The sequence below is a fragment of the Carcharhinus amblyrhynchos genome, chromosome 30 (genome assembly GCF_965287045.1).
Source record: "Carcharhinus amblyrhynchos chromosome 30, sCarAmb.v2.hapA, whole genome shotgun sequence".
In the NCBI taxonomy this organism is placed as follows: Eukaryota; Metazoa; Chordata; class Chondrichthyes; order Carcharhiniformes; family Carcharhinidae; genus Carcharhinus; species Carcharhinus amblyrhynchos.
In genome coordinates this window covers 4,963,694-4,985,947 of record NC_137353.1, presented here as the reverse complement: position 1 = coordinate 4,985,947, position 22,254 = coordinate 4,963,694, and the positions used below count along the sequence as shown (strand labels likewise).

The following is a 22,254-nucleotide window of genomic DNA, read 5'->3' as shown; positions in this document are numbered from 1 at the left end:
TGCAGGTGTAGTCACCCCACTGGGATTGGGGGGAGGCGCGGTTTTGGTAGTTACTGATTTAGTGGGTGGCAATGTGGCAGGGTGGTTAGTGCTGCTGTCTCACAGCGCCAGGGACCCATGTTCAATTCCGACCTCCGACCTGTGTAGAGTTTGCACATTCTCCCCGTGTCTGCATGGGTTTCCTGCTCCGGTTTCCTCCCATGCTCCAAAGACGAGTGGGATAGGTTGATTGGCCGTGCTAAATTGACCCTTAGTGTCAGGGGGACTAGCAGGGTAAATGTATGGGGATAAATCCTGTGTGGGATTGTTGTCGGCGCAGTCTCGATGGGCTGAATGGCCTCCTTCTGCAATGTCAGGATCCGATGATTTAATGTCCAGCACTAACCCAACTGAGGTGCCTCAATATAACTGTCAATCACAGCAATTGCATCTTTCACATCTCCGGGCTAAATACTTACAGATGGTTTATTTTTTGCAGTAACTACTCCTTGTCAACTGTCCTTGGTGGTCACTGGGGTATGATCGCAAAATCCCATCAACCAGACAGATTGAAAAGGTGTTTGTTTCTGGAGCAGGGTGGGGGACAGGGGGGTGGGGGGGTGGGGGGGGGGGGGGGGGGGGCGATGAATGTCTTTCACTGCTCGGAGGATTAACTCGTTCACTGCCACAGGGGCTGTCTGTCCTGTAACGTCTCTGAGAAGGAGATTTCCTTTTTGGAGAAAGCGCTTTTCCAGCCTGCAGCGAGTGAGGACGCGGACCCACAGCCGCTTGGAGGCTCCGGTTTGGTTGCTGGGGAGGCTGTTCTGGGGTCTCACTCAGACAGTCAGAACCGTCAGCTCAGCATCATTCCCCGCCCACCCCACGCCCTCACCTCTGAGCTTCCCCAGTCTAGATTTTCTTTCCCAATGATTTGGCTTGCAGTCACTCTGGTCTCTTGGGCATTTGCCTCCTCCCTGGTCAATCCTCCGGGGACCCCCCTGGCTGTCTGCTGCAGTGCAGAGCAATCCGGATCAGTAAGTGGCCAAAACCTGTCCATGCAGCTGTGCCCTCAGCACACAGGTCATCACCTTCTTAGAATCCTTCACTACAGAAGGCCATTCAGCCCATTGTGCCTCTGCTAGCTCTCTGAACAGGTTGTTCTATCAACCTTGATGACTTTCAATTCTCTTCTTTGGTTGGCACGGTGACACAGTGGTTAGCACGGCTGTCTCACGGCGCCAGGGATCTGGGTTCAATTCCGGCCTCGTGTCCCTGAGTAGTTTGCACATTTTCCCAATGTCTGCGTGGGTTTCCTTCAGGTGCTCCGGTTTCCTCCCACAAGTCCAAAGATGCGCGAGTTAGATTGACTGGCCATGCTAAATTGCCCCATAGCGTCAGGGGGACTAGCAGGGGATAGGGCCTGGGTGGGATTGTTGTTAGTGCAGGCTCGATGGGCCGAATGGCCTCCTTCTGCACTGTAGGGATTCTATAATGATTGTACTCACTGGCTGGAATCTTACCACTGTTCACACCGGCGGGATTTTCCCTGCTGGCTGCCAAATTCTCCGACCTTGCTGCAGCGGGAACTGCCGGTGAGATCGCGCCCATTGCGTTTCGCCCTCAGCAACGTGTTCACAGGGCATTTTATGTATCGTTTCCAACAGCTTGGAAACATTGCAGAAGTGGTAAAGTCCTCAGCTTGGAGGATGGCCCTTCAGCCCATCAGGACTCTCCCTGGAACACTGTTTGCTGAGGCTCCCATTAAAAGCTTCGGAAAACGTGGCTGTGGCAGTAACTGTGTCCATCAGCATCGGAAAAGGAATAACCAAACTCCACTTTGAAAAGCTCAGGTTAAAACTGAAAGCTGGGGCAAATCGTAGATAGCGACTTGATGCTGAAAGTGACGTGAACACAATATCATATTCGCAAAGAGGTGGAAATTACTCTCAAATATCTAACATCTCAGCTTGACCTCAGTTTCTCACGAGTGTCTGGAGAGGTCAGGGGTTCCAGCACCACCCCAGGATTAGACAACCGAGGCTGGCACCTTCAGTGCCCTACTGAGCGAGTGCTGCACTGCCAGCGATGCGCTCTTTCAGGACAGATTTTAAACTGAATCACTGTGCACCTGGCTTGGTCCATTTACAAAAAAACACCCCACGAATGTCTTGCAGAAGGACAGGGGAGTTCTCCCAGAGAAATCCTGGCCAACATTCAACCCTCATCCAACACCCCGACTGGCCATTAGTGTTTGTGGGATTTGATTCGATTTGGTGTATTATTGTCACACGTATTAACATACAGTGAAACGTATTGTTTCTTGCGCGCTATACAGACAAAGCATACCGTTCATAGAGTGGGAAACGAGAGAGTGCAAAATGTGGTGTTACAGTCATAGCTGGGGGGAAGAGAAATATCAACTTAGTATGCGGCAAATCCATTCAAAAGTCTGACAGCAGCAGGGAAGAAGCTGTTCTTGAGTCGGTTGATACGTGACCTCAGACTTTTGTATCTTTTTCCCAAGGGAAGAAGGTGGAAGAGAGAATGTCCGGGGTGCGTGGGGTCCTTGATTATGCTGTCTGCTTTGCAGAGGGAAGCATAGACAGAATCAACGATTGGGAGGCTGGTTTGTGTGATGGATTGGGCTGCGTTCACGACCTTTTGCAGTTTTTTGTGGTCTTGGGCAGAGCAGGAGCCCATACCAAGCTGTGATACAATCAGAAAGAATGCTTTCTATGGTGCATGGGATCTTGCGGTGCGCAGATTGGTTGCCACTTTTGCGACCACAAGCAGCTGCTCTTGCCACGTTATTGGCTGGCACTCTGGAGAAAGGCGCCACATCAATGCAAGTTCCTCCTTTCTTTTAAACCCACGATAAAACAGGCAAATTTTCTCTTGAACACGTGTGCAGAAAGAAATGGGATTCAAAGTGAAATTACCCCCTCGCTCCCCTCTGTTTGATCCAGTAACGCGGGGGGGGGGGGGGGGTGTAAAAAAATGGGAAAAGTGGGCTCTGTGGGAGAGAGCTGGAGTCTCTCAGGGCCCCTGGTCGGATGTTTAAGAGCGTTTGTTAGCACGGGACAGGTTGCTGGATATTTATGCAGGGGAGTGTGTGTGAGCTGTTCAACAAACACAACAGCTGACACCCTGCAACAAATGTAAATCCATGCATATTAATTACGTCCTTCTGAGAAAGGTTACACTTTTAACATAAAAACCAAGGTGTCTGGGGTGGGGAAGGGGCTGGTGGGGGGGGGGGGGTGGGGAGGGATAACAGAAAGTTTGGTTAGTTCTGCTGATAGAGACTGGTGCAACTAATTACACTCCTGGCTGCAACAAAATATATGTTTTTTCCCCCAGCCCATTGCTTTTTATCAAAGCTTTTCAGCTGTCAGTCTCCAAAGAACTGGTACCTTTACCATCGGTGAGGTTTCGGTCACAGGCAGACTTTGCTGCAACATTTTCTCTCTCTCTCTCTCTCTGTAACACCTTGAAGTGTGAGGGTCTTTTTGTCCCCATTCCCCTAGGCAGCGCCATCACAACTTTGTGGGTGAAATCCCTTCTGTAAATAATGCCCAGTGCACACACACACCCCTTCCCCACTACTCCCCCCTAACAAATCCCCCCTCACCCCCTCCTCTCCTCACACACTTTCACACACACACCCCTTCCCCTTTATCCACCACTATCCCCCACCAAATCCCCCTCAACCCTGCTCTCCTCACTCACACACACACACCTTCCCCTTTATCCACCAGTCCCCCTACTAAATCCCCCTCACCCCCGCTCTCCTCAAACACCCCCCCTTCCCCCCTACCAAACCCCATCACCCCTGATCTCCTCAAACTCTCTACCCCCACCTCCCCCCCCCCCGTACACACACACACACACACACAAACAGCCCTGAGACGAGGAAACATCACTATATATATATATATACACACATCCTCTGTTCCAACCCTCAGGAGCTATCAGGCTTAAACATGCCCTGATTCCCAGACCCGCAGGAAGGTCACAATAAATGGTTTTCTGATTCACTGCCCCTGAAATAATTTTGTGTATTAAAACCTGAATCTGCACTTTCTGTCCTGAAACCTTTCTAATTATTCCTGTGTCCTTGGGACAGACACCGATCCTTCACTGAAACAACTGCACCCCCCCCCCTCCACTCCCCAATCTGTTTTCAAAGCATGTCTGCCCTTTTATTAAATTGTTTTCTTTTCCACATTATCAGTTACCATGGCGACCTCATCTCTCGGATTATTTGAATTTCATTATATCTATTGATTTGGGAGCATTTCATCTTTTTTATTGTTTTTCTGTCAATTTTCAGAACGAATAACCATCTAATTTGCGTCAGTGCTGATTACGTTTGTCCCTCAACAGAGGTCGGCAGCTGTGTGCCAAGGAACAAATCAATGGGAAAAAAACATCATAAAACTCAAAAGTACAATCTCCAGGAAATGGGTGACATTCCACCGTTGCCATGACAAAGTCATCAAAATTTTGCTTTGTTGTAAATTTTAAACCTGCTTACTTTGGTTAATAATTTATGCAATTTTAGCATTATTTATAAATTTTTTAATAAGAAAGCCTGCAGCGAAGTGGCCATTAACAAAACACACAGCTGTCCAATCGCTCGGCACAGATCAATTTCATTTTTATGACATGATAAAATGCTTTTAAAGCAATTTACACAAATATGGAAAAAAAATTTTTTTAGCGACTTCATTTATTCATAAGGGGCGGTGGGGGGGGGGGAGTTGGTGGTGGGGGGAGAGCAGGAACTCTGTGTAACGAGAAGATGGCCTGGACTTAACTGGAACGGACTGAATGCCCTTCAAACAAGGGCATAAAGTTTCATTACCAATGCACGCAGTCAGAGGCAATTTGGGATGCACGGTTTATATATATATATATATAACCCAAAATATTGCTGCAGCACTGAGGGGAAATAATGGGGACACTTCGCCTGGCTTGTTAGGGTGCAAATCCACGCTGCTTTTAACCACCCAGCATTTTTAATCTTCAGTAACAGAGTTCAGTAGAAAGCTCAGCTGTCACTGGTTATTTTTATTGTTTAAGTTTTATTGCTGTGGGTGACTTTTTTTTTAAAAAAAGCTCTGCACTTTTATTTCGCTTGTTTTGGTGTGTCATTTATCAAAATGTTGCCACTTTACTGTCGTGTGTGTGAATATGTATGTGTGTATATGTGTCTGTATGTATGTCTCCATATGTATGTGTGTATATATGTGTGTGCTTTTCTGCATTTGTCTGTGTGCCTGTGTGTGTATATATGTGTATATATATGTATGTCTGTGTGCCTGTGTGTGTGTATATATGTGTATATATATGTATGTTTGTGCGTCTGTGTGGATGTTATTATGTGAGTTTGTGCGTGTGTGTCTCTACTTGTGTATATCTATATATGTGTGTGTGTGTGCCTGTATGTATGCCTCTATGTGTGAGTGAGGGACAGGAATTTCACGGGAGCTGTGTGTGGGATAGGTCTCTGATCTTTCTCTCAGTCTGGTACCTCTCATTCCCTCCCTCCCTCCCACTTTCTCCCCTTTACCCTCTCCTGCACCCATTGCTGAGAGACCGCTCTCTGAGGCAGTCAGACCGACAACAATCCCACCCAGGCCCTATCCCCGTAAACCCCGCATATTTACCCCTCTCTAACCTACGCATCCCGGAAATATGAAGGGGCAATTTAGCATGGCCAATCCACCTAACCAGCACATCTTTGGAGTGTGGGAGGAAACCGGAGCACCCGGAGGAAACCCACGCAGACATGGGGAGAACATGCAGACAGTGACCCAAGCCGGGATTCGAACCTGGGTCTCTGGCGCTGTGAGGCAGCAGCGCTAACCGCTGTGCCATCAAGCCGTGGATCGGCTGGAACTTTGGACAATCTGCCTCCTAGTGTGGGTCCCTCACACTCAGACAAGAGTCAGCTTGGCCCAGGTGTGTCAGGAAGTTACAGCTACAGGTCCCACTCAAAGATTAAGTAATCTGGTCTGCGATTTGAGTGCACAGCTGAGGGGATACAGCATTGCTGCTAAAACTGTTCCCCAGTAGCTGAGTCTGATTCAGTCACCCTGAGACAGATCACTCCCCTCAAATCAGTGAGTTTAGTGTATTGAAACACTCAGCCTTTACCAGCCTATCACTCGAACCACCTGTACAAGTTTAAATAGCTGCACATATCTTGGACTGACTGGATGTGTGACTTTAACAACAGAGAGGCGCTGGAGAGGATCAGGTTAAAAAAAAAACAGGACTTCAGATTTCTCAGCCAGACTGAAGGACAGAGAATTCCTATCACTGAATCTGGGCTGTGAAAGTGACCAGGAGTGGGATGGAGTCACCTATGTGTTAATAACGAGGGGAACTCCTTTATTCAGAGTGGCTGGCTCCAGTGTGGATGGTTTCTGCAGAATCTTTGCGGGTGACACAGTGGTTGGCACTGCTGCCTGACAGCAGGGACCCGGGTTCGATTCCCAGCTTGTGTCACTGTCTCTGTGGAGTCCACACATTCTCCCCATGTCTGCGTGGGTTTCCTCTGGGTGCTCTGGTTTCCTCCCACAGTCTGAAGATGTGAGGATTACATGGATTGGCTGTGCTAAATTGCCCCTTAGTGTCAAGGGGACTAGCTAGGGTAAATGCACGCAGTTACAGGAATAGGGTCTGCGTGGGATTGTAGTTGGTGCAGATTCGATGGGCTGAATGGCCTCCTTCTGCACTGTGGGGATTCTGTGATAAAAGGGGTTCCACATTCTGCAAACTGCGAGCCCAGTTTTTTTTTAATCAACATAGCGATACCTTTCCCCAGGTCCCCACTTGACCAGTTCCTGAAACTAGTCAGATACTGGGGGGATACACACTGGTGGGGGATTGGGAGAGAACCAGGTCCCAGACTAAACTGGACAAAGGAGGCACCCAGGGACAACCGGCAGGAAGATTTGGGTGCTTAATGGTGAACAGTCACCAGTGCACTGTCCAGTCTCCACTCTGCTGATGCAGAGACGCGAGGGGCTTATGGATGTTTGTGGCATTTACTAGTTGTGTTGTTGCTGCTGATGCTCCCCCTCTTGACAACCCTTCCCGCATTACCAATAGGCTTTTTTCCTGAGCTATCCCACCTCCTCCCACCTTCATGGCACAAGACACCCCTCACTTCACATCTACACCCAAGCAATTGCTCTTCCTGCACTGAGCTAGATCACAGAGTGGCCAAGGCCTATCCAACCTTGGGAGGCATCAAATCCCAATTCTGTCCAACGACTGCTTGGGTTTCCTCAGGGTGCTCTGGTTTCCTCCCACAGTCCAAAAATGTGCGGATTAGGTTAATTGGCCTTGCTAAATTAACCTCAGTGTCAACGGGATTGGTGGGGTAAATATAGAATCCTACAGTGCAGAAGGAGGCCATTTGGCCCATTGAGTCTGCACCGACCACAACCCCACCCAGGCCCCATCCCCATAACCCATACATTTACCCTACCTAGTCCTCCTTACGCTAAGGCACAATTTAGCATGGCCAATCCACCTAACCTGCACATCTTTGTGGGAGGAAACCATAGCACGCAGAGGAAACCCACGCAGACACGGGGAGAATGTGCAAACTCTGCACAGACAGTGACCCGAGCCGGGAATCGAACCTGGGTGCCTGGTGCTGTGAGGCAGCAGTGCTAACCCACAGGGATTGCAGAAGTAGGTGGGATTGTGGCTGATGCAGACCCGATGGGCCAAATGGCCTCCTTCTACACTGTAAGGATTCAGTGATCTATGATTACACATACAGCTGGGACCCTGAGCAGGAGCAGGGACCCTGTTCACTGAGCTTCTTCTCCCTGCACCTACAGACCACCTTGCCTCCCAGGTCAAGCCTTTAGGCTCTTTGGTTCACTGGTTTGGAAACGTTTTTGCGAATGTTACCCTGACTCTCTCTCTTTCAGCGGCAAAAGCTTCCAAGTGACTGACGGAAGACTGGAATGAGTTACGAGGAGAGGTTGGAAAAGTTCAGATTATTTTCCTCACAGCAAAAAAGACAAAGAGATGACCTCATCGAGGTTTTGCCAGATGGGAGAGAGAAACTATTCCTGCTGGCAAGTGGGTCAATAAACAGAGGTCAAACATTCGGCATCGCGAGCGTGGAAAGGGGGAGAGATTTTTTAGAATCTGGAATCTAGTGGAAGCATATTCCGTAACTAATTTTGAGTGAGTGTTGGACAAGAATGAGGGGAGATCTCACTGAGACGTATAAGATGATGAATGGGATGGATGGGATAGAGGTGGAAAGACTCTTCCTGCTCAAAAAAGACAGTAGGACTAGGGGGCACAGCCTCAAGATAAAAGGGGGGCAGTTTAGAACGGAGTTGAGGAGGAACTTCTTCACTCAAAGGGTGGTGAATCTCTGGAATTCTCTGCCCGTTGAAGTGGTGGAGGCTGCCTCGCTAAATATTTTTAAGACGCGGGTTGATGGGTTTTTGATAGGAGAGGGGATTAAGGGTTATGGGGAGAGGGCGGGAAAGTGGAACTGAGACACAACAGATCAGCCATGATCTTATTGAATGGCGGGGCAGGCTCGAAGGGCTGGATGGCCTACTCCTGCTCCTATTTCTTATGTTCTTATGTTAAGTTGGGGGGATTTTTCCCAGCCTGCCTGCCACGGGAATTGTAACGGGCAGGTGGGGGAGGGCAGACCGTGCAAACATTCACTGACCTCAGGTGGGATTTTGTGGCCTTGGAGTGAGCGGAAAATCCCACCCGTTATTTGAGGTTCAGGGACCCACAGCAGCACAGAGAAAGAGCAGCGAAGCGAGACTGATCTTCGAAAAACTAGCACAGGCACAATGGACCGAATGGCCTCTTCCTGTTGCCGTGAGTTGTTCTGATTCTAAAGGTTAACCTGCAGCTCCCGCGGGGCCGAAGGAACGTCCAATCAACAGCCCCGAGCCTCTGTCAACCTCTGCTGCATGAGTGGCTGGAAAGGATATTTCCAAGTTCACGTTGGCAGCTCTGTCTGGGCGAGTAGGACACAGGCTGCGACCTGGCAGAGCCCGTCCTCTGCAGAACTCACCTCATGTTGCCTTTCATTAGTTTCACCCAGGGTAGGGCCAGAGGGTGGTGAATGAGTGGAACTCATTACCACAGAATACTGTGGAGGCCACGTCATTGAGTGCCTTTAAGAGATGGATAGGTTCTTTATCAAGTGGATAGGAGTGGGGGACAATGGGCAGGTGGTGGTCCCAATGTCCTGTGTATTGTGTGGACGCAGTATGTTGGGAGGTTGAGGGGCCTGTGCAATAGCGCCCCTAGTGTTCAGCAGCTGGCTTCACCGGCAAGATTAGGCTTTGCCCCTCCCCAGGATTGCAACCTGGCCACTTTTCTTTCACTAAATCTCTTAATTCTTTTTTTAACTTGCCCAGAGAACGTGTCTGAAACTCTCCCACGTCTCGCCGATTCAGCACCTAGAATGTTATTGGCGAGATCATAGAAACCGTAAAGTGCATCGAGTCTGCACCGACCACAATCCCACTCAGGCCCTACCCCCATCACCCTACACATTTACCCACTAACCTACGCATCTCAGGACACTAAGGGGCAACTTTTCCGCACGGCAAATCCACCTAACCCGCACATCTTCGGACTGTGGGAGGGAACCGGAGCGCCCGGAGGAAACCCACGCAGACACGGGGAGAATGTGCGGAGCCCATCCAGACAGTGACCCGAGCCGGGAATCGAACCCAGGTCCCTGGAGCTGTGAGGCAGCAGTGCTAACCCACCGTGCCGCCAAATGCGTCTCCTTTCCATTCTCTTAGCTGCAAAATAAATGGCACTGGGGTTTGAACCGGGGTGACCCAGTGGCCCCTCTCCCCGGTCTGGAGTGGCAGCCCACCGTTGATTAAATGAGCACATCATTTTGAAATGAAATACCTCGGAAACTATCAGCTGAGATTAATATCAAAAAACAGTCTTGAGTTTTCCCCTTGCATTTTAATGTCACTTCACAGGAGGCAGCTGGATAAGACGAGGGAGCTTTGAGGGTTAACAGTTCCCCCGGGGGCTATCAGTGTGAGAGACGGCAGCCACTCTGTCGGTGTTCCCGGCTCAAATTTGACAACTGGCCCTAACCGACTGGCTTCCAACCTTTAATGAGATTACTGCTGATAAACAGTCTGCCCCTTTTCTCAGCCCGTGTAAAGACTTTGCTCGAGTGTCAGTAAAAATTAATCCGGAGACAAACGCGGTTGGAAAATCGGTCCTGCCTTCGCAATAAAAAAAGAACCAAAACGTTTAAACGAGTCGCTGTCCCGTGCGTCGCCTCATTCACCTTCACACAGTCTGCCTGCTGGATGGCCACTGGGGTCTACCGGCCGTCAACAATCCTGCGCAACCTTTCCCATTGTTCCCCAAACGTCCCGGCGAATTAACCACCCATTTAACAACAACTTCCATTTCCTTAGCGTCCCACGGCGCTCCGCAGGCACCTGCTCAGCCGAGGATTTGACGGGAAACCGCAGCGGGGCACGCAGGTTTACAGAGTTCAGGTGCGACGCTTTGGATCAAATCTGTCTGAATTATTCAACAGACAAGCTCAGAGGGCCAAATGGGCCATTCCTAATGGGACAAGAAGGTCAGGTCGGTTTTAAGGAGAATCTTAAAGAAGGGAGAAGTGGTGAGATCTCACAGAGAATTAAAATACTGCATGGTTTGAACTGAGTTGGTTCTGTACTGACCTGACTGCGTATCTGACTGTGTACTTGGGGGTGTACCTGATCATATACCTGACTAAGTAACTGACCATGTACTTGACTGTGTACCCGACCGTGCACTTGAAGGTGTACCTGAGCGAGTACCTGAGGGCGTACTTGAGTATGTACCTGAAGGTGTACCTGACTGTGTACCTGAGGGTGTATCTATCAATGTCCCTGAAGGTGTACCTGACTGTGTACCTGAGGGTGTAGCTATCACTGTACTTGAAAGTGTACCTGACCAAGTAACTGACAATGTACTTAAGCATGTTCCTGAGGGTGTACCTGACTAAGCAACTGACCATGTACCTAAAAGCGTACCTAAGTATACACCTGAGGATGTAGGTGACCTTGTACGTGAGCATGTACCTGAGCGTATACCTGAGGGTGTACCTGACTGTGTACTGGGCCACGACAGAGCCTCACCGAGTCATGAGACATAAACATTAAAATAAAACAAACCATCAGTGACCAGAATCCAGCCACCATGAACTTTGCTTTTAATGAACTAAAAAGTCCTGCGATAATTGTTTAGGAGGAGATTTTAATTGCATCATTTTCTTCCAACAATCGCTCCCACATGACACATACTTGGTACATGTCTCTTAAACGCAGGGAGAGGGAATGGCTGAGCCCCCTTCAGCCCTCTAAGCTGCTGTTCCTACGGCACCAAGACAACCTCCAACACATTTCAAATCGGGAAGCTGCCTTGCTGAGGAATGGTTCCAGCGAGTAAACCAGTCACTGTCTGCTTTGGGGCTGCGGTCTTTCTGCTACAATTCTCCACGAGGAAACTTTAACGTTAAGTTTTCACTGTTAGAAACCGCTCCAATTTGGAAAATCAGTTTCCTGTACACCAACATTGCCTCCATCTTGGAATTTCTGAAGTGGATGTGTCCTCTCCATGAGTCTGATTGTCAAAAAGGTAATACGCAGAGCAAGAACAACTGCCCAGGGCTAAATATTGACAGGTTTAAAGATGCAAGCTAGGCCTGAGTACTAATATCACGCACGAGGCCCAAGGCTTGCATAATAATATCACACACTAGGCCCAAGGCCTGCGTACTAACATCACACACTAGCCCAAGGTCTGCATAATAATATCACACACTAGGCCCGAGGCCTGCGTAATATTATCACACACTAGGCCGAAGGCCTGCATACTAATATCACACACTAGCCCGAAGTCTGCATAATAATATCACACACTGGGCCTGAGGCCTGTATAATAATATCACAACTAGGCCTGAGGCCTGAGTACTAATATTACACACTAGGCCTGAGGCCTGTGTAATAATATCACTGACTAGGCCTGAGGCCTACGTACTAATATTACATACTAGGCCCGCATACTAATGTTACACAGTGCAGGGGGAGATACAGGGAGTAAGGGGAGATCCAGGGAGTACAGGGGGAGATATAGATGGCACAGGAGGAGATACAGTGAGTACAGGGGGAAATAGATGGAGTACAGGAGGAGGTATGGACAATACAGGGGGAAATACAGGGGCTACAGGTGGAGATACCGGGAGTAGAGGGTAGATACAGGGAGTATAGATGGAGATATAGGGAATACAGGAAGAGTTATAGACTGCGGATGAATTTCTGGGAGTACAGGGACAGGTATCGATGGCACAGGGGAAGTTATAGGGGGCAGAGGGAACCCCCAAGTATTGAACACAGCCGATGTTCCGGGGCACAGTCTAGCAGACAGTGAAATTAGAAATGGTTTCTGTCGTCTCTGGAAGTTCCATTTCTCCAGTTTAGCCGGAGGTACCTAATATCAGAGATGTTGCATCAACAAAATATAATTGTATCTGAGAAAGTGATCTATGTGCCAAACAGTCCTTGCTCCAATTAAGAACATTAATTTTTAATAACCTTCGTCACATTGTTGATGCAACAAAAAGGAGCAGGAAATAAACCATAATAAATTAGAAGCCATCTCGCCTTCGCAGGCTGCAGGATAATGAGGAGGAAAAGTGATCTCCTGCTGGCTAAGCCTTTACACATCAAAGTTTTACACCAAGAATTGGAAAATTGATCCTTTCCAGCACTTACCCTGGGTAAAGCAGAGCTGAATGCACTTTTATATAATCTCATTTCAACACTTTTCTTCTGCTGCCAAGACACAGGTAAAGATTTGCACAGATCAGCAGACAGCCAATTACATCTTTTGCAAAAAACGTAACTGGCTGAAAGTCCTGTACATTGATGTAGCGCCCAGACGCACCTACCGGAACCCCGGTTCAATCCTCATTTCCAGAATTCCCAGTTTCAGCTGTGTTTCTTTTGGTGTCGGATTCATAACGTGATGGGTGATGCGTCTAAACTGATCAGGAAGCTGGGGCCAAGGAACTGCCAACTCCAATCCAGTTGAATTTTTGTTTGGAATATATTTTGGTATAGTTTGTGTTTACGGAGGTGAGCATTGTCAGTACTGGAGAGCTAATCTCTCTTTTCACCCCACCCCCCCTCAACCCCCACTTCAGACAACCAACAGAAATTGGATCCTGCTGTGCCATTTTTTGCAGCAAGAAGTCTCAGGACACCAAAGCCCAGCAGGTTTATTTAGAATCACGAGCTTTTGGAGTGCTGCTGAGTAAAGGAGCAACGCTCTGAAAGCTTGCGATTCCAAATAGACCTGTTGGACTTGAACCTGGTGTTGTGAGACTTCTTACTGTGCCTACCACAATCCAATGCCAGCAACTCTAGCTCATGGCTGCCTTTTTTGCAGGAGTGACGGGAACGCAATGAGGGACAGCTTTGACAACACTGCAATGACAGAGAATCGGGATAGCAGTTACAAAAATCTGAGGTCACGTACCAACCGACTCAAGAACAGCTTCTTCCCTGCTGCCGTCAGACTTTTGAATGGACCTACCTGGCATTAAGTTGATCTTTCTCTGCACCCTAGCTATGACTGTAACACTACATTCTGCACCCTCTCCTTTCCTTCTCTGTGAATGATATGGTTTGTCTGTATAGCGCGCAAGAAACAATACTTTTCACTGTACGTTAATACATGTGACAATAATAAATCAAATCAAAGACATTGTCTAGATGGACATTAGCAAGGCCTTTGTCCCCGGGTCCCTGGCGTTGTGGGGCTGTACATGGTCACAGTTTTATTCTAACATTTGGACATTTTGTGACTCTGGTTCTATTGCTTTCGATCTGCATTTAACCGTCACCTTTTCTCAAAGCTGTGAGCTTCTCAGTACAACTGAATGGAGCCATCTCCTGAAACCAGCGCAGTGACAGGGTTCACAATTCCAGCACTTGAGAGCCAGCAGCATTCCGCTGTGTATCCGTGCACTGATGTGACTGAATCAGGGCAGGACCTTTTCAAACGGCTGAATGGAGAGAACTTGTTGGAGCCAATCAGGGACACTCAGAACTCACTCAGATGCCCAGGTCTCTGCACCACTCACCCCTGAGCCCAGATAAAGCAGCCAATTGAGTTCAGATTTTAGGTTGGTTTTTTCTTGGCCTGTTTTCCGAGCCCTTGCTCAGGTGTGGGCATTGCAGGAATCATGATTTGTGTACACCTCCCCATGACAGGTTTCAAATCCCAATGAGAACCTTATCGACATGACAGCACATCAGTGAGGGGTAAATATTCCGTTTGGGGGGGGGGGGGAGGTGGATGTAACGTGGCGAGGGGAGGTGTTAATTAGATGAAAATGTATTAAAATTATGCTCTTACCCAATGTGGGTCTCAATCTGGGTATGTCACTAGTGAGAGCCAATGAAAATCGGCCACACCAGAGTGAACGGCGCTTTGCAAACCGCACGGGATTTTTGACTCCAGTCTGCCAGCCCCGCCTGTGGAGAGTGAGGGGTCTCCCCACACACCACCCCCAACCCGCCATTCCCCCCCCCCAAGTGTCTTGGTCAATATTTATTCCTCTGTCAACATCACACAAAAAAAAAACGAGGTTATTTTCCAACTGCAGCAAGTGGGATCTTGCTGTGCACAGGTTTGGCCTCCGCGTTTCTTACATCAAAAGTACTTCGTTGGCTGTAAAGTGCTTTGAAACTCCTGGAGGCTATGAAAGGCGCTACATAAATGCAATCGGCCTTCTGTTGTTGTTTCCCGCGTGTCGATTTCTTATTATTCGTGCGTGGGACTTGGCTGTCGCTGGCTGGCCAGCATTTGTTGCCAAACTGTGGCTGCCTTTGAAACTTAGTGGTTTTCTAGGCCATTTCGGAGGGCAGTTGAGAGTCAACCACATCGCTGTGGCTCTGGGGTCACATGTAAGCCAGACTGGGTAAGGATGGCAGATTTCCTTCCCAAAAGGACATTAGTGAATCAGATGAACTTTTCAAACAATCGACAATGATTTCATGGTCTTAATTCCAGATCCTTTTTATTGAGTTTAAATTCCGCTACCTGCCGTGGCGGGATTCGAACCCAGGTCCCCAGTACAGTAGCTGAGTTTCTGGATTAATAGTCTGGCAGTAACACCGCTAGGCCATCGCCTCTTCAATTTCTAAGAATTTCCAACTGTTATTGGTTAAAAAATAGACGTTTCTGTTTATAAATACACAACGTCGGCACACAGACACAATGGGGGCAAAACCTCCTGGGGAGCAGAGGGCAGAGGTCACTCAGCGCTTGGGGAGTTGAGATGATGGCTACAATTCTACCGTCTCTCTGGCCACAGGAATCGGAGGGGGCAAGTGCCGGGCTATGGAAAGATCCGTTGACCTTGGGCAGGATTTTCCAATTTCGGGACGAGTGAGGCTGTAAAATCCCACCTGACAAGTTTGACACTGAAGGTCTGAAACCAACCCAACTCTCCAAGGGTAATCAGATACACCAGCCTCCTAGGAATCAGTTTGCCTGGAGTTAACCCAACGTAGCCATAGGGCATCCATTGACTCTGTCTACACTTCCCGTTATCTCGGAAAGGCAGCCAGCACAATTAAGGACCTCACGCACCCCGGACATCCTCTCTTTCTTCCATCGGGAAAAAGATCCAAAAACCTGAGGACATGTACCAACCGACTTAAGAACAGCTTCTTCCCTGCTGCTGTCAGACTTTTGAATGGACCTACCTTGCATTAAGTTGACCTTTCTCTACATCCTAGTAAGTATTCTCACAACACCAGGTTAAAGTCCAACAGGTTTATTTGATAGCATAAGTTTTCGGAGTGCTGCCCCTTCATCAGGTACACCCTAGCTATGACAGTAACACTATATTCTGCACCTCTCCTTTCCTTCTCTATGAACGGTAGGCTGTGTCTTTATAGCGTGCAAGAAACAATACCTTTTGCTGTATATGTGACAATAATAAATCAAATCAAAATCCCACTAGACTGATAGTGAGACCTTTACTCAGGCTGTGTACTGAAGCACTGCTTTGGGTTTAAGTTGGTTCATTTTCAGTGATCTTATTGCACGGAGGTGAGGGATGTGGCCTCCACACCGCTCGAATTTCACCAAAACGCTGTGTCCGAGAGTGAATGGATGAATGCTAAAAACCTGCACTCCGTGTCGGGCAGGGGAACCTAGATCAGAGGAATTCTGAGTAGTGTGATGTGGATTGGCTTTAGATATAGCAATAGGTTGCAACTATCATCACACACTCATCTGACCAAGAAAATGGGTACTGTCACATACTTCTTGCACGAATTAGGATGATTTATTTCACCATTAAGATGATTGCAGGAACTGCTGCTTATTTTGAGGACAGTATTGCAATGGACTGACTGATTCACTGGTGTCTCTGAAAGCGGCTGTTGGCACACAGCGATCTACGGTAACCCGAGTGAAACAACAACAGAAAACGCTGGAAAATCTCAGCAGGTCTGACAGCATCTGTGGGGAGAGAATAGAGCCAATGTTTCCAGTCTAGATGACCCTATGTTAATCTGACTCAAAACATTGGCTCTATTCTCTCCCCGCTCAGCGATTTTCCAGCATTTTCTGTTTATGTCCAGCATCCGCAATATTTTGCTTTTACCTTATCCCAAATAAAGCCTTTCCTTCCTCATATTCCAGAGTTATTCCTCATTCCGACAGCATTCCCGCAGTTTGCCCCAGTTGCTGCAATGCATTGGTCAGAAATACTTCACTGGTTGTAACTGTGGGATGTGAGGGGGTCGATATAAATGGAAGTTTTTCTTCTCTTCTTGCTCTGTGCTAACTACACGTGGTCGGTGTGTAGATCCCTGACTGCTTTAACGCAAACGGGGAGAAAAAGTGGGAAGAACCTTTAGCCTGCTGGAACCCTATCTCTAATTGTCTCTCTTTCACTAGGTTGATTCCAGAGTTGAGAGAGTTGGCTTATAAGGGGAGACTGAGTAGACTGGGGCTATACTCATTGGAATTCAGAAGAATGAGGGGAGATCTTATAGAAACACATAAGATTATGAAGGGAATAGATAAGATAGAAGCAGGAAGTTGTTTCCTCTGGTGGGTGAAACTAGAACTAGGGGGTACAGCCTCAAAATAAGGGGAAGCAGATTTCAGACTGAGTTGAGGAGGAACTTCTTCACACAAAGGGTTGTGAATCTGTGGAACTCCCTGCCCAGTGAAGCAGTTGAGGCTACTTATTGAATGTTTTCCAGACAAGGATAGGTAAATTTTGAACAGTAAAGGAATTAAGGGTTATGGTGAGTAGGTGGGTAAGTGGAGCTGAGTCCACAATCAGCCATGATCTTATTGAATGGCAGAGCAGGCTCGAGGGGCCGGATGGCCTACTCCGGCTCCTAGTTCTTATGTTCTTAGATTCTTTGGCCCACTTGCCCTGATATTGTCCAGCATAGGAGCTCCCCAACAAGTGACACTAATGGTCAGCTCTTCCGCAATCTGGTTTGGTCACTTCCCTGACTGAATGTGCCCAGGAGTGAGGTAGATGGTAGCTGTCCTTATCTCTGCTTCAGTGGCCTCCCAACAACAAGTTGGCTTTCTCAGATGCTGCATCAGTTACTTGCTAATGAATGTTTGGGTGTCCTTTCCCTCTTAACACCTTGTTGTTCCTGTCTTGGTAAGAAGATCTAATAAACGGGGCTGAGATGCCTTTTGACGGTCTCCAAAGTCTTCTCAAATTTTTGTTTTACTGAAACCATTAAATTACGATTAGTCCCGATCTGAGACCAGCCGAAACAGCCCAAATCACTGGTTGGTTGGTTAGGGTTATTTGAGACTGGCCTGTTTAAGTAGCTCCTTCGAAATATCCCTCCGTTTCTTTCGATCTAGAATTAAAATTGCAACCTCTCGCAAACATTCAGTGTCCCGGCCACGTAACGGAGTGTCACACCGGGAGAAATAACAATAACCAGGTCGCTGTTACCTGCTCAGTGCGGAGTTCCCAAACGAGCTGAGTTTGTGGTTTACTTCATTCTACATGAGCCAGGGAAAGTGAGAGGCAAACTGTTCACAGCAATCAGATCACACGCCGGGCACTGCCAAGATAGAAAAAGATACTTTGAACTCAGCTGCACACAGAGAGGAACACAGTCAGACCCTGTTTTTGAAATGTTATTACCCCATCCTTCAAGTTCACCCATGTCCTTTCGGGAAGGAAATCTGCCAGCTTTACCCTGTCTGGCCTACGTGTCACACCAGAGCCACTGCAATGCGGTTGACTCTCAGCTGCTTTCAATGAGATGCTTTTAAACCCTGAACTAATTTTAATTGCTAGTGATTAGGTCTCCCATTAGCCCTCTCTGCTCTGCAGCCAGGGGTGGGCAATAAATGGCAGCCAGCCATCCACATTCATGTCCCGCAAATAAATTGAGGAAAAGTTCCAAAGCCAGTGCTCAGGGTGGACCCAAATCCATTCTGCACTTGCTCCAAAAACCAAAACCCAATCCATGGTTCCCAAAACAAGATCCGAGCTGACAGGATGAGGCATCGCACCCCATCCCGGGCTTGACTGTAGCCAAAAGGCCGAGAAGTGAGATGTTTTCTCTAAGTGTAGGGTGAATACAGAACTGAGAGCCATTGAACTGAGTCCAAATATGTGCAGGTTAGGTGGATTGGCCATGCTAAATTGCCCCATAGTGTCAGGGGGGATTAGCAGGGTAAATGCCTGGGGTTATGGGGATAGGGCTTGGGTGAGATTGTGATTGGTGCACTATAGGATTCTATGAGATTGATATTGATGGTTTAAGCCTATCAGAAATGATTTCCTCTGTCACTAAATGTAGTGTTGGATAGGAAGCTTGTTTGATATCCAAATGTAAATGATTTCATTGCACTAATCAGGTGGGGGTAGGATTGAAACATTCCAACACTTTTCAGTTCATTTGAAGCAACTTCTCAGTTGGTGCAAACTTCGAATATAATGATGTGATTGATGGCAGTCCCTTTTAATCACATGTTGTGTGTGAGACTGTGTGTGAGTGAGTGTGTGTGTGTGTATGTGTGTGTGAAAGTATGTGTGCATGAGTGTGTGAGTGTGTGTGTGAAAGTGCATGTGAGTGTGTGTATGAGTGTGTGAGATTGTGTGTGTGTGTATGAGTGTGAGTGTGTGAGACTATGTGTGCATGTGTGTGTGTGTGTGTGAATGTATGTGTGTGTTTGTGTGTGTGTGAGACTGTGTGTGAGTGTGTGTGATTGTGTGTGAGTGTGTGAGACTATGTGTGCATGTGAGTGTGTGTGTGTGAGTGTGAATGTGTGTGTGTGTGTGAGTGTGAGCACGTGTGAGAGTGTGTGTGTGAGTGCGAATGTGTGTGTGTGTGAATGTGAGCGTGTGTGTGTGTGTGTGTGAGTGGGTGAGTGTGTGTGTTTGTGTGAGTGACTGTGTGTGTGTGAGTGTGTGAGACTGTGTGTGAGTGTGAACGTGTGTGAGTGTGTGTGTGTGTGTGTGTGTGTGTGGGTGAGTGTGTGTGAGTTTGTGGGTGAGTGTGTGAGACTGTGTGTGAGTGTGCGTGTGTGTGAGTGTGAGCATGTGTGAGAGTGTGTGTGTGAGTGCGAATGTGTGTGTGTGTGTGAATGTGAGCGTGTGTGTGTGTGTGTGAGTGGGTGAGTGTGTGTGTTTGTGTGAGTGACTGTGTGTGTGTGAGTGTGTGAGACTGTGTGTGAGTGTGAACGTGTGTGAGTGTGTGTGTGTGTGTGTGTGGGTGAGTGTGTGTGAGTTTGTGGGTGAGTGTGTGAGTGTGTGAGACTGTGTGTGAGTGTGTGTGTGTGTGAGTGTGAGCGTGTGTGAGTGTGTGTGTGTGTGAGCGTGTGTGAATGTGTGTGTGTGAGTCTGTGTGTGTGTGTGTTTGAGTTTGTGAGTGAGTGTGTGTGAGTGTGTGGCAGTGTGTGTGAGTGACACCATCACAGTGACACGGTGAGCCAAGGTTAACACCCGAGCACTGCCTTCCTTCCTCCACTCTTCCTGTTTTAGCCGATGGGTGTAAGCCGCTCTCAATTTACAACGGTGCAGCGGTGAGCGCGCGACATCGAATTCTCACTGCTGCATCTGGAGAGCTTGCTCTGCACTAATTGGTTGCCGCACTTCCTTGCACTGTAACGGTGAACATGCTTTGAAAAGCTCTTCATTGGCAACACAGGAACTTCAGAAAGTTCTGATCTATAAACGTGTGCCTTTCGTTCATGGAACTTGCATCTTCCTGGGAACTGTGATCAAAATTGACATCTCAACAAGAAATTTGAGCAGAGGGCGAAGATATGCTGGCCCAAGCTGACTCTGGCACAGGGAGTTCCACTTCTCCGCTAGTCCCAGTTTCCCCTGGGCCTTCAACATTTTCCTTCAAGTCTTTAACTCTTATTTAAATATTGTGATTGAATTGGCTCCAATAGCCACTTGTTCCACATCCTAATAACTCTTTGCTTGAAAAATAAATCACTTTGAACCTCCCTCTGTAAGCTTCTGGTACTAATGCCAGGTTTAAGGCCTCTTGTTTCCAATTCACTGACCAGTGAAAAGAATCTTTCCCATTTCCAAACCCTGAACTAATTTTAAACGCTCCTGATTAGATCTCCCTTCTCTGCTCCAGTGAATTCTGCCCCAGTGTTTTGAGTCCCTCACCATAGCGATATCCTGATGATACAATCCTACCATGTAGGAGACGGCAGTGCAAATACATGTCCTCCCACTCAATGAGGGGATGCACTGGAGCGGCAGTGTGTTGTCCTGCATCTTCAGACAAGCTCCAGCCTCTCTGAAATCCCCTCCCCAAAGTCACAATCAGGGCTACTGCCTTTTAGAATGTGCGGGAGTCACAAGGTTATATCATTCACACTTCCATCCAAATGATATTCCGCACAAGTCTGAGGGAAACTTTCCTTGTCTGCGGCAAAAACATAAATATATTCCTTTCGAATGGGTTTGTGATTACTCTGTGACACCGGTTTCCAGAGGAAACATTACCCCATTGTCCTACATCTTTCAAACCACCAGGACATCAAAGGCCACAGCACTCGAACATACTGACTCAAGAGGACAAAAAAAAAATCAAACCCAACCTTGGTGCAAAAATGTCTCCATTTGTGTCTCCCCGGCATATTAAAGGGGTCCATTCGGTTTTTAATCATTGCCAGAAACAAGCTGTGTGACTAAAACACAAAGCAGCATGTCCCTTTAAATAGGAATCAAGCAGGAAAAAAACGGAAGTTTCCCAACTTTCCGATTTTAACGGCAAACTTTTCCAATGTTCTCCCCACCCCGGGCTAGGAGAACAGACAGCACAGTGGTTAGCACTGCTGCCTCACTGTGCCAGCAACCTGGGTTCGATTCCCGGCTTGGGTCACTGTCTGTGCCGAGTCTGCACATTCTCCCCACGTCTGAGTGGGTTTCCTCCGGGTGCTCCGGTTTCTTCCCACATTCTGAAAGATGTGCTGGTTAGAGGTGCATTGACCCGAACAGAGTGTGGCGACTAGGAGAATTTCACAGTAATTTCATTGCGGAGTTAATATAAGCCTAACTTGTGACTAGTAAATAGTAAAATGATGGGTAGGACCCGGAATGATTTCCCCGTACATTACGGACTCCATATTCCAAGTGGATGGTGGGGATCTTTTTGGGTTGGGGGAAGAGAGAGGGCGGTGGATATTTCTTTTCTGGGATCTGTGACTTGAGTGATTTGAGAGGCACTGAACTCACTAACCAAAGGGGAGGCGGTGATCTGAGGAAACTTAAAAGCAGGAGCGTGGAAAGCAGCCAAATCATTTTACAGTTATCCCCACCTCAGAGTAACTTCAGTGTCTTTCAACGCTCTTGGACTGAGGAGGAAGAGGTGGTGAAGTGAAGGTTGTAAACCTTGTGTTGAATGACGATTAAAATAAAATATTGACTCGAGGAGAAAATGAGCAAAACCCATATTTTTTCAGTGCATTCCATAGGGATTCATCCCAAAGGGAATCTGAATTGCTGCAAATTCAGCAAAGCAAGCTCGCCCTGAGGATAACACGGGGAAGGATTCTGAGAAATTCTCAGTAATACCTTCCCCCTCAATCCTAGAGGCTTACAAAATTCTAGGCAGAGCAGATGCAGGGATGACTTTCCCAATGGTGGGGGAGTCCAGAACCGGGGGGGGGTCACAGCCTGAGGATAGA

At 47.8% G+C, this 22,254-nt stretch overlaps 1 protein-coding gene across 7 annotated transcripts in view; it reads right to left on the bottom strand.

The window, feature by feature from the left end:
* Positions 1 to 22,254, bottom strand: part of casz1 (castor zinc finger 1) — a 399,080-nt gene that overhangs the window by 136,384 nt on the left and 240,442 nt on the right. For all 7 annotated transcript variants that reach the window (XM_080215435.1, XM_080215434.1, XM_080215439.1 and 4 more), the window contains one exon: positions 18,041 to 18,152. The gene's annotated coding sequence lies outside the window, so the exon portion shown is untranslated. The remainder of the gene's footprint in view (positions 1 to 18,040; positions 18,153 to 22,254) is intronic.